At 41.6% G+C, this 12669-nt stretch overlaps 1 protein-coding gene across 1 annotated transcript in view; it reads right to left on the bottom strand.

Annotated features, from left to right (window-relative positions):
* FLVCR1 (FLVCR heme transporter 1) overlaps nucleotides 1-12669 on the bottom strand; it is a 35673-nt gene that overhangs the window by 1708 nt on the left and 21296 nt on the right. Inside the window, exon 11 of the transcript XR_005661137.1 lies at nucleotides 1828-1979. The gene's annotated coding sequence lies outside the window, so the exon portion shown is untranslated. The remainder of the gene's footprint in view (nucleotides 1-1827; nucleotides 1980-12669) is intronic.

Raw genomic sequence — 12669 nt, forward strand, 5'->3', positions numbered from 1 at the left:
TAAAGAAAAATCCATAGCTTGTCACCATAACCCAGTCAGGGGTTTAAAAATTCTCATTGCCAGGAAATGTATTCCTGACCCTATCCTAAACCCCTCCAGCTACATCTTATAACATTTCCTCTGGAGACTAGAGGGAAGGTGGGGGAGGAGCGGTAGTAGTGAAGCAGGTATAATAGAGTAACAACAATGACAATAATAATAGTAATTGTACTTTTTGTTAAATGCTATGTGCCAAGGATTATGTTAAGAGTTGGGGTAGATGGAATACAACCAGATCAGACTGACCCTGTCCCTCACGGTGCTCACAGTCTAACCTCCATTTTACAGGAGAGGAAACTGAGGAATAGAGTTCAGTGATCTGCCCAAGGTTCGTTCATTCATTCATTCGATCATATTCACTGACTGCTTACTTGTGCAGAGCACTGTACTAAGCACTTTGGAGAATCAATACAACAATAAACAGACACATTCCCTGACCACAACGAGCTTGCAGCCTCGATAGGGGAAGACAGACATGAATATAAATAAATAAAATTATAGATGACACAGAAGTCCCTGCCCCTTAAGGTGGAGGGAGAACAGGTTTTTAACACCGATTTTACAGATGAGGAAACTGAGGCACAGAGAATTTCACTGACTTGACCACGGTCAGAAAGCAGTTCATAGCAAAGTCAGGATTTGGAACCCAGGTCTTCTGACTCAATCTGATGCACTTTCTACTAGGCCATGAGTACCAAAAGTAATGTCAGCATATGACAATCACACTTCTCCCCACTTCAAAGACTTACTGAAGTCTCACCTCCTCCAGGAGGCCTTCCCAGACTAAGCCCCCTTTTCCTCAGCTCCACCTCTCCCCCACTTCGTCCCAACTCGCTCCCTTTGCTCTACCCACCTTCCCACACCATAGCACTTGTGTATATATTTTACTTGTTCTAATGTGTATATATATCTCCAATTCTATTTATATTGATGCTATTTACTTGTTTTGATGTCTGTCTCCCCCCTTCTAGATTGTGAAAGGGCAGGGATTGTTGTGGGCAGGACCGTCTCTGTTGCTGAATTGTACTTTCCAAGTGCTTAGTACAGTGCTCCGCACACAGTAAGCGCTCAATAAATATGATTGAATGAATGAATATTTGGGTACATATAGTAATCCTGGTGACTTAGTCCACTGTTTTCTTCACTTTTTGGTGTCCGTGAGCCAGGGAGCCCAACTACAGAGGGGTAATGAAACACCAAAACATTTGATTCATGTTTTCCTTGTATTCCACATCCCTCTGAGATAAGTATTAACTGTCAACCTTCACTTCATGTAGTAGAAACAGCTGTGAAGTGAAATTTGACTGCCTGTGCCTTGTTTTTACCTCTGTCAGAATCAAAATACTGAGCTGGATGAACCACTGGTCTAACCCACAGCATGGTACTGCTTATTTTCTTTGACTCACTGTAAAGTATTTCCTGGGAGTATAGTTTGAATCGTGAATCTGAATTTGATGTTCATTCTTTTAAAACTGTCTAAATTCTGAAATCTTTCCATATTATGCAGCACAAGATAGGAGAGAGGGGGCAGCAGCAAACAAACTAAAGTACCACCAACTATATTCAGTTGATAGCTGACAATCAATGCAAACTGATGCTGTAATGTGGAAAAGTGCTAAACAGGCAAAAGGATTAATAGAAAAGACCTGTTATCCAGGTGTCTAGAGAATTGGGAAACTTTGAGCCTGGAACACAGAGGGCTTTGCAAATATTGGCCTCCCAATACTACTTCAAATGGAGGGAGGGGAAAGGCTGAGGTTAAGGCCTACCTAGCCCCAACTCTTTTACCTTGAATGCCTTGCAGACTCTTAAGATTCTTGCTTTTAGCCACAGTAATGTGCGCCAAACTGTTCCCTTTTGCTCTGGAACCTAAGAATCTTTGTAAAATCTGGATCGCTTTATACAGATCTGCTTTTCATTGTTTCTTCTCAGTCACATCCCTAGAGTAAAGCAAAGAAAGCCGTAATGTTGGCAAGGCCCAATACACAGAAATTTTCTTTTGACAGCTACATGTGCAGGCGGCCAGCAGAGGGCCCCCTTGCCCATCTTTGGACCATTTGAGCAGTAAAATGTTGAACCACAGTTCCCCCTTTTCCCTGAAGGAATTTCTCATTTGATTAAATAAAAATGTATTTAAGCATCACCAGGCTCCTGGGAAAGGGTCTGCCCAGGACTAACCACATATACTTGAACGTGAAAGGAATTAAGTTTATGTGTGAACACTCTGAAGTGACATTCTCGGCTTCGGTTGTGCTCCCAGGATCACTGTTCTAATATAGGTAAAGTTGAGATGGCCCATTTGCTCCAATTTATGTAATTTCCCTTTCCAACACCAAACATCTTAGAGCTGACTTGCTGAATCAACCCTACGAGAGAGATTCTCCCCCACCCCCGCAGTTTCCTTCTCCTTTTCCTTGGGAATAATAATAAAAAATAATCATAATTAAAGTATTTAAGGGCTTGCCACATGCTGAAAACTGTACTAAGTGCTGGGGTAGATAAAAGATAATCAGATGGGACACAGTCCCTGGCCTGCATGGCTCACAGTCTAAGTGGGAGGGAGAACAGATATTGAGTCCCTAGTTTACAGATGAAGAAACTGAGGCACAGGTAAGATAAGTAATTTGTCCAAGGTCACACTGCAGGCAAGTGGTAGAGCTGGGATTAGAATCCAGGACCTCTGATTCTCAGGCCAATGTTCTCTCCACCAGGCCATACTGGTTCTCATAAGTCAGACAGTGTAATAATCTTTGCATTCTTAAAACAAGTCAGTCCAAACACAGCCCTTTCATTATTAGACTCTCTAATAGTTGAAATTTATCCTGTAATCTGCTCACTGCATTATTTCCTCCCCTTCTATAGGACTTATCCTTTTGAAAAACAAAACCCCCATCCTCCACTCCACAACTTGAAATAAATCATGTGGGTTTTCATTTTCCTGGTGCCAATGTCCATCTGAAAAATGATACTGCCTTGGGAACTGGGTACAAACCAGCTGGTAGGGAGAGCAAGTGTTTCAACAGCAGCTAGGTTGGGAGGCAGTATCAACTGGAAGTCGAGACTTACTTCTGTCCAAGTTCTGACCTCTGTGACCTTTGGGTTGGGAATCTAGCCAATCTGTAGACAGTTGTTTCTCTGATTAAAAATTTTCTAATAAACCTGGATTTATAATGCTCTCCTTACTATTTGAAGATATTTCTGGCGAGAATACCCGATGACATTTGTAGATGTGGGACAAAACTCTTACTCCTTCAATATACAATGAAGTTATATACATAGCATACTCATAACAAGCAGGCAGAAAAGGCCACTGAATAAATCAGTAGTTTTTTCCACTCTGCATTCATGTGAAGATTGTTCTTCCATTTGCAACTTTACCCTTTCACCATCTGAAGTTGTCCCTTTTCTTGAACCAGTGAACAGTACTTTTGTTTCCTCCCTCATTTGCTGCAAATCATGGAGGTCAGGGTAGGGAGAGAGAAATGTAGGCAGGATGAGGTCTGCTCTATTTGCTAGCATTTTGTCATTGTACTGTGTGAAGGTCTTTGGAGGAATTATCTCAGTGCTTGATAGCCACTATAAAAGATAGTCATGTTATGACTAGAGCACTGGAACCTGAACCACATAGAAGATAAGTAATTTGCCCAAGATTACACTACTATTAATTAGCAGTTTAAACTGGGATTTAAACTTGTGGCTCAGTGGAAAGAGCCTGGGCTTCGGAGTCAGGGGTCATGGGTTCGACTCCCGGCTCTGCCACTTGTCAGCTGTGACTGTGGGCAAGTCACTTAACTTCTCTGTGCCTCAGTTACCTCATCTGTAAAATGGGGATTAACTGTGAGTCTCACGTGGGACAACCTGATTACCTTGTATCTACCCCAGCACTTAGAACAGTGCTCTGCACATAGTAAGTGCTTAACAAATACCAACATTATTATTAAACTTTGTGGTCTGGGAAACCAGGTCTACTCTCTGGTCTCCTGAAACATTCTGCCTCAAGTTGTGCAGTCAAATTTAAAAAATATAACCTCTTCTCCTCATATCCCTTGACATTAGTACCCACGCTTGGGTCCTCTGAATATTGCCAAACACCAACTAACCATAAACGCAGCTAGTCACTTACCTCTCATTCTGCCACAAGGCCCTTGTCCATACTATTAGCTAATACAACTATTAACACAGGTTTGTGTAAGGGGAAAGAGGTGCTGTAGTTCTTCCTGAATCAACAGAAGCAAAACCCAACCAGTACCTTTTTCCCTGGCTGTGTCACCCCCACCTGACAAAACACGACAGTGGATTGGTGTGGAGGGAAAGTAGTAAGGACTGAGAGCAGTGGTGGAAAGGAATGAGGACCGTTGAATGTTTGAAAAGTGAAGAAATTCTCTGTTCTGACACCCAATGAAAAAATGGGCAAAAACAGCAAAATCATATGCAAGTTAGCACCCACACTTCCTGAGTGAACAGCTAGGAAATATTTTATAATAGGTCTGTAACACTAGTAGACTCTAGACTGTAAGCTGGTTGTGGGCAGGGAATGTGTCTGTTGTTGTATTGCACTCTCCCAAGTGCTTAATTCAGTGCTCTTCACACAGTAAGTGCTCAATAAATACAATTGAATGAATGCTTAGTAGAAATCAAGAGATTCACCAAGCCCTTTACTTCTTTCTGAAAAATATCCAGAATTCAGTTGACAGTAGTAAGCCTTGTTTCCTTTGAGTCCACAAAATAGTAGATTCTTGAGCCCAGTGGAACTACTGTACCATCTGGAGGTCTAGGATGAAGAGCTCTTGATTACTGTTCAGACAGACAAGCGAAGTTAGAAGGGATAACAGCACTGATGACCTCTTCCCATAAGCAGCACCTCATGAACAGGCCAGGTGGGAGCAACTCTGAGTTACCACATGGTCTTTCCCTTTTCTGACAGGTGAGTTTTTAAAGTAACTCTATGGCAGAAGAATCCACAAATTCTGTTATCCAATCAAATTTCCATCCCCCTGCTCTATATTCCCACCTAACCTAGACTCTCTAAACTGTAAGCTCATTGTGGGCAGGGTACATGTCTACAGTCTTTTTTATATTGTACTTTTCCAAGCACTTAGTACAGTGCTCTGCACGGTGAGCACTCAATATGTACAGTTGATTGATAACCTGCTTTTCCAGTTCTCTGGATTACCTTTCACTTTAAGCCTTCCAGGATTTTTGAAGGAAGTCCCAGCCACAAAAAAGCTCACAGAAACATTTAAGACCTTTTAGGAGAACAGTTCTTTGGATTCTAAACAGATATGTGTGTGGTTGTTTCGAGGGGTGGGGGGGAGGCGGCTTACAGAAAAATGGGGTCAAGCAACCTATCAAGGGTCTTTATTGCACCCTTACTGTAGGCAAAATACAGCACTAAACACTGGGAGACTATAGAATAGAAAACATAAACCCTTCCGTTAACGAGTCCATCAGGGGAGACAGACACAAAATGTATCACCAATAGGTGGAAAAAGTGAATGGAAACATGGATATGTGGATGAGCAAATGCTTAGAGTTTATAAGTTGCTCTGTGCAGAAATGCTGTAGATGGCCTTGCAGGTGCAAATACTGCAGTGGGGCAGAAGTGTTCAGGTGGCAACTGGGGGATTAGGAGGTGGGGAGAAGAAAAAGATGAAAGCCTGCTGGAGAGGTGGAACTCAAGAAAGCCCCTAGAGATGTGAAAGAGCTAAGGGCCAGCATTAAGGAATTTTCAAACTGTTTCTGTAACTCAAAATGTTAAGGGAATGCAAGGATGAGGTCCAATGAATCTTGGCAGCTTAGAAAACCATTCATTTTTAAGTGCTTAATTTGTTCCCCAGCCATCACTACTGAAACTGACTAGACTCGCTGTTCAAAGACATAGAGAGAAGGATTTAGTTTTGTTCTACCCTCAGCTGACATGTGGTCTGCTCACTGCATTCGCTCTAATTCCGGCAAAAGAAACTTGGGGGAAATTGGTTAAGTGTATGTGGGACGAATAAAAGGGCAATTGTGAGTTTGGATCTGGGAATCAGACCAGGAAAATATCATTCAACCAGCAACACAAATCTAACCTTTGTGGTTCAGTAAAAATTCGGCAATATTCCTGATACCTTTTCTTTGTTACACACTGCTGAAATTTCCGGTTCCCATCAGAGCCTGAAACAAAAACTGTCAATCGTTTATTTAAAAATGGGTGACCAAGAGATTGAAAGGATTGGCAGAAAACCGATTTTGAGATAGGATACAAATATAGGCCACTTTCAGGATAGAGTAGATCCCAGAGGAATTGGGGCTAAAACCGGTTTTTCTTAACATATTCAAAATAATCTGGGAGAGGGAGCACATATCTCTTAAATTTACTGATGATTCTAAGGTCTTCTGAGTGGTGAGGTAACATGTAAGAAGAATAAACTGCAAGAACACCTTAGAGCATAGTAAAGTAGGTTGAAAGTTGGCCAGTAAACATCAGTAAAAACTAGATCAAGGAAAATCAGAAAGGGAAAAAAATCAAATTTTAACTACATGATGATGGACTCTGAACTATCAGTAATGACTCAGGAAAGAAATCTGGAGTCAGTGACAATTGTTGCTTTAAGTCCATCACTACCCAAAAGGCTAGCAAAATTATGAGCATCAGAAAGGGCATAAAAAGCTAAAGATAAAATTTTGCCACATATAAAAACCATGGATTTGTTTGCTCTGGGAATACTGCTTACAGTTCTGATCACTTCAATTTAGAGAGATCACAGTTTGAACCAGAAAAGAAACAGAATCAATTGTATTGAGTGCTTACTATGTGCAGAGCACTGTAGTAGGTGCTTGGAAGAGTACAATATAACAGACTCTTTCCCCGCCCCCATGGTCTTAAGTCTAGAAGGGGAGGTAGACAATGTAAATTGATACATTACGGTTATGTACATAAGTGCTTTAGGGGCTGAGGGGTTGGGGAATAAAGGGAGCAAGTCAGGATGATGCAGAAGGGAGAGGGAGAAGAGGAAATGAGGGCAGGGAAGGGCTTTTGGAAGAGATGGAGAGAGTAACTATCAGATGTGAAGAGGGCATTCCAGGCCAGAGGCAAAATGTGGGTGAGAGGGCGGTGGGGAGATAGAGGAGATCAAGGTACAGTGAGTAGGTTGGCTTTAGATTATCTTGTATCTACCCCAGCACTAGGCACATAGGATGTGCTAAACAAGTACCATACTTATCATTATTATTATGCATAAACATAGCTGTGTTAACAGATGAAGAAACATACCTTTCTATACGGTCTTGAGGATTATTAGCAAAAGCAATGGAAAATTTGTCATTTTTGCAAATAAATCCTAGTGCAAATGTAAAAGTGCCTGACTCCATTTTTATCCCCCACTGATGATTCTTCCTGTCAATGTGGAAGAAGCCTGTTCTTCATCATTAATCTCATCTAATCAATAATGTAATTCATTAGCATAAAGCTAAAGTGTAAATTGTAAACATAAGCTCACTGACTTTGTACAAATATTTTCTTCACAAAGTGTCCAATCCTTCCCTCCTGCATTTGGAATTTCCTCCATTATGGCCTCAGCAGGATTTTTATCTTGTAAAAATTATTCTTTGGCCTTTCCAGAAGTGACATGAAATCAAACCCTGAATAAACAGAGAAGACCAGTCGTTATGTTCTAAAATAATTAATTTCCAGTGGGATAAAGCTCTGACTTTTGCAGCACAAGGCAGGACTTGTGTCCTTATGTCCTGACATAAGAAAGGTCCCCTTCAAAATGGTTAGGGAAAATGCAGAGCCTAGGTAATGGACTTTTAAGTCATGCGAATGTGGCCAGATTCCATCCTGCCAACCCCTCCAAAGGTCTGCAGAAGTTCTGTAGTAAGGTTTGACCTGGAGAAGGGAAAACACTCCAGCCTTTCTGGAAACCATTATCTCTATTGCACAAGCAATTTTATGTCTATTGATCAAATAATAGCTTATATGTCAAAGGTTGTGGTTAGTGGGGAGTTGTGGCTGCTCTGCCTGTTGGAGTTTGAACAGCCCTGCCTGGGGAATGAGAGGCATGAACTGTTCCTTTAGTCAGTGTTCTTGTAGCTCCAATTCTTGCCTGTGTATGTTGTTTTTATTTCTTCTATCGTTTCACCTTTCCTCGTGTGTCAGTAGCCAGCCCTCCTTAGCCTTATTCTTGTATTCTGAGCTCCTTGAGGGCCAGGACTTGTGCCTGAAAAGTAGCATGGTATAATGGATAAAACACAGGCCTGGGAGTTAGAAGGTCATGGGTTCTAATACCAGCTTTGCCACTCACTTTGGGCCAGTCACTTCATTTCTCTGTGCCTGTTACCTCATCTCTAAAATAGGGATTAAGACTGTGAGTCCCATGTGGAACAGAGCCTGTGTCCAACCCGACTTGCTTGTATTCCCCACTGCCCCCAGGGCTTAATAGATTCCATGGCACATAGTAAGCAATTAATATCATTATTATTATTAATTCTCCACTGGTACTTTTCTGCAGCACTTAACACAGTGCTTTACCCACAATATATGCTTAAAACATACTATTACTTATATAAAATATACAAAATAACCAATAGCCTATACAATAGAGACGACAGCGACATGCAAGGGGCAACCCGTTCTTTTTTTCCCTCCTCTCTTTATATATAAATATTATACATTGGCAGCAAGTCGATATTGGGGTCAGATCATTCACTCTGTCAATTAGCTCATCGGTGGGTGTTTTCTGAGTCCACAAGACCTAACTATAGAACAGTTTCCTGTGCAATGGGGAGAATGTTTTAAAGATTCAGTGGCCTAGAGTAGCCAAATTGGAGAAGAGGATTAGGCTAGGGGAGATGAAGCATTTTTTTAGGTAAAGAAATAAAGGAAGAACTCCCCCCACCCACTACAATTTGTGCAGGTGAGCTCTCCTCCAGGGGTACAGTCAATCGTATTTACTGAGCGCTTACTGTGTGCAGAGCACTATTGAGTAAATACACTATAATAATAGGAAAACACAATCCCTGTTGACAAGTTCACAGACTGGCAGAAGTGCAGTTGTGGCTACCAAACACCACTTCAAAATTACTGTCATTGATCTTCTATGTCAATTTCTTCGCTGAGCGGAAGGTGAGGTAAATCGCTAGATAAATCAACATAGCAATAAATACATTTCTGTACAAGCATAATAGCCAGAAGGCAATGATTTATCACTTAGTGGGATAAGGTAATGGGATGGTAGGGGTACAGTGCCTCACCACCAGGAACTGCTTACAACCTGATGCAGCTTTCTGGGGCTTGTTTTAAGCAAGATTACAGGATCACCATAGCAACGCTTATCCCTTCACTAGCATTGCACTGGGAGCCAATTTCAATCTTCATAATTGCTTACTAAAAACAGAACATTGAGCTGCTGCATAATAAATTCCCTAGCCATACTACCTAAGTAGGGAAGTGTCAAAAAAAAAAAAAAAGGGTGATGCAGACTGCTTCAAACAAGTTTTGTTTCCCTCTCCATAAAATTTCACCCAGTATAACACAAGTGTAGTTCTATTTCAGTCACTTTAAAAACATATCAATAACACTTTATTTCTCACAAATATGAACAGGAAAGTTGCTTGGCTCACCCTTTCCTAGGTTAATCCAGTGTAGCAACCTGGCAGTCACAAGGGGGGAGAAAAAAACCCAAAAAACCTCATAATACTCCTGGCTCCCAGACCTGACCTCCAGCATGCCCCAGCTCTATAAAGTAATAGAGTTTGTGCGCATGCTCTCAGTGGATTGTACACACTAGACGTTGGGCCTGGGAGGCAATCATTCAGTGGCATTTATTAATAATAATAATGTTATTTGTTAAGCACTTACTATGTGCAGAGCACTGTTCTAAGCACTGGGGTAGATACAGGGTAATTAGGTTGTCTCACATGAGGCTCACAGTTAATCCCCATTTTACAGATGAGGTAACTGAGGCACAGAGAAGTAAAGTGACTTGCCCAGTCACAGAGCTGCCAAGTGGCAGAGCCGGGATTCGAACCTATGACCTCTGACTCCCAAGCCCGTACTCCTTCCATTGAGCGATGCTGCTTCTAGTAAGCACTGTGTGCAGAGCACTGCACTAAGCAGTTGGGAAAGTACCCTACCCTACAGTTGTTAGACACCATCCCTGCCAACAAAGAATTTACAGCCTAGAGGTAGGGTGCAGTTAAGTTCCAGAGCCAAAAAAGATCTCATTCCTCCCCCACACAAGTAATACCTGGAAGGAGGCAAGAACCCTGAGGCTGAAAACTTTCCAGTGAGCAATCCCAGCCTCTGCACCCACATTTAGAAGCGGTCTAACAAGCTCTAGGGGTTGGGCCCCTTTAATATTTATAAATGGATTGGCTGCGGGTACGAGGCTGTCGTGGCAACGTCCCTTGTTCGGTGACAACTTCCCGTGTTCTCTCTTTATTTCACAGGAAATGCAGCACATATGGCTACTAGAGTAAGTTCCTATATTTGCCTCCCAGAAAAAGTTTTTTTAAAAAAAGGTTTCTTTTATTATTATATTTTTTCCATTGAGAAGAGTTAAATTACAAGTTCCACTTTCCTGGTGGTATCTGGTTAAGGAGAGCACAGCCCTTAAAGGCTTTAAAGCAGCAGATCTCTTAAAATGAGATATACTGAAAATTAAATGGTTGCTCCCACTCTTTTAATCTAAACTCTTGCCACTAGTCTGTTGAATCTGGGCTTTGCAATATGCTATGTCCTGTACATTTAAGCTTCAAGTACTCCAAATTTCATAATGACAGTGCATGATTTTTTTTCAAATGTCTGCCTTGACTCAGATTACTGTCTCACTGGCCACTAACTTCAACCATTACACATTCAAATAGGAAAATGTGTCATATTGGAGAAAGCATAACTTCAAGCGACTGTGTTGAGAAATAAAATGGGAAAAAGGCCAAGCTCTGGCAAAATGAAAATGCTACTCTCAGCATCCAACTCACACAAAAGGTGATACCCAATTCTCCCATCCAGCTAATTACTACGGAGACAAAGCAGAACTTTAGTGATAAGGAAAGGAGAGACTGATTAACCTACTCATCTTAACAACAACAAAAAATCTTCTTGACAGAAATTAGGGTAGGAATGTGAACAGAAACACAGAAAATCAGTTTGTATGAACTTTGAATGATCCTGCCTTCTTCTATATGGCATACAGAGGAATATCTTACAGTTCCCTTTGTAATGCATCTTCTTAAAAAAAAGTTCCTGAACTAAAAAAGAAAAAGGCACCATGAACTTTTCCATAATAATGAAACATGTTCCACCAAGAAATAAGATTGAAGAAAATACAACACAACTCAGTATCAGTACAAGGACAACCTGGACAACCTTAACACAAGAAAACGGTTTAAACCCTCTTTAAATACAAACACCACCATATTTTCAATGAAATGCTACCCAAAGAACTCAAAAGACAACTCTGAAAAGCATTGTTTAATCATTTGAAGACGTTGTGAAATCATCTAAAAATGAAGGCACACGAGTTAACCCATTTTATGATTTTCAGGGCTTTATAGGATAGGCTCACACAAGTCTTTCATTTCAAGTTTTCAGAAACCAGACATCACCTCTGTCTATTGAAAACATCTGTTCTTCTATATATTTTACAATGAAGATTTCACCCTACATTTTTAATGACAAATTAAAAAAAAATATATAGCTCCAGACATATAGGAACACAATAATTCCGGCTTTCAATTACTCCCCATTGTGCAAAAACTCAAGGCCTTTAGAACAAGACAGCCACAATACTGTTCTCCTCCAAGAAATCATGTGAGACTGAAGAGTTGGCATGGTCGGAGAACAGAGAAAAAGGAGGAAGAGGAAAAGGAAGGGGAAGGGAGATGGAGATAGAGGAAAAGAGCTCACCCTCTGTCACCACTGCAAGTCTTCCACTGTTATCACCAAGACCCAAGTGGCAGTAATTATGCCAGGTGGCTCTGAATGCGCCAAATAGGAGGCTGCTTCCACAACCTGCTGGGCCTCAGTGGTGTTGGCGGTAGCAAGAGAGGTTGGTGTTGCTAGCTCAAGTGCCTGAAACCAAGCCTGAAAGCACTGGAGTATGGACTACCGCAGCTTCACGGCGTCAGGGAACCTTTCCCTTCCAGCTTTCAACCCTGCCTTCCTCCGGCCCTCCTCGCCCCACATATAAAGAGAGAGATATGTGTTAATGTGGGTCCACTTCTCCACCCTTCACCACTTCTTTCAGCTTTGGTTTTTCAAGACATGAGCATGCCCCTAAAAACCTAAAGTAGGCAGTAGATAAGACACTCAGATTTGTGGACTATCCCATGTACTTGTCTTGTCCTATGCTGTCGACTCAGCTCCGACCCATAGTGACGCCATGGACAACATCTCTCCCAGTATGCCCCTCCATCCGCAATCGTTCTGGTAGTATACCCACAGAGTTTTCTTGGTAAAAATACGAAAGTAGTTTATCACTGCCTTCTTCTGTGCAGTAAACTTGAGTCTCTGCCCTCGACTCCCATGACACTGCTGCCTAGCACAGGTCGTTTTGACTTGTAGCAGACTACCTTCCACTCGTTAGCCACTGCCCAAGCTTCGAATGCAATGGATATGCCTCTGAGTGACTCTCCCTCCCTTAGATG

The sequence above is a fragment of the Ornithorhynchus anatinus genome, chromosome 19, assembly GCF_004115215.2.
Source record: "Ornithorhynchus anatinus isolate Pmale09 chromosome 19, mOrnAna1.pri.v4, whole genome shotgun sequence".
Taxonomy (NCBI): Eukaryota; Metazoa; Chordata; class Mammalia; order Monotremata; family Ornithorhynchidae; genus Ornithorhynchus; species Ornithorhynchus anatinus.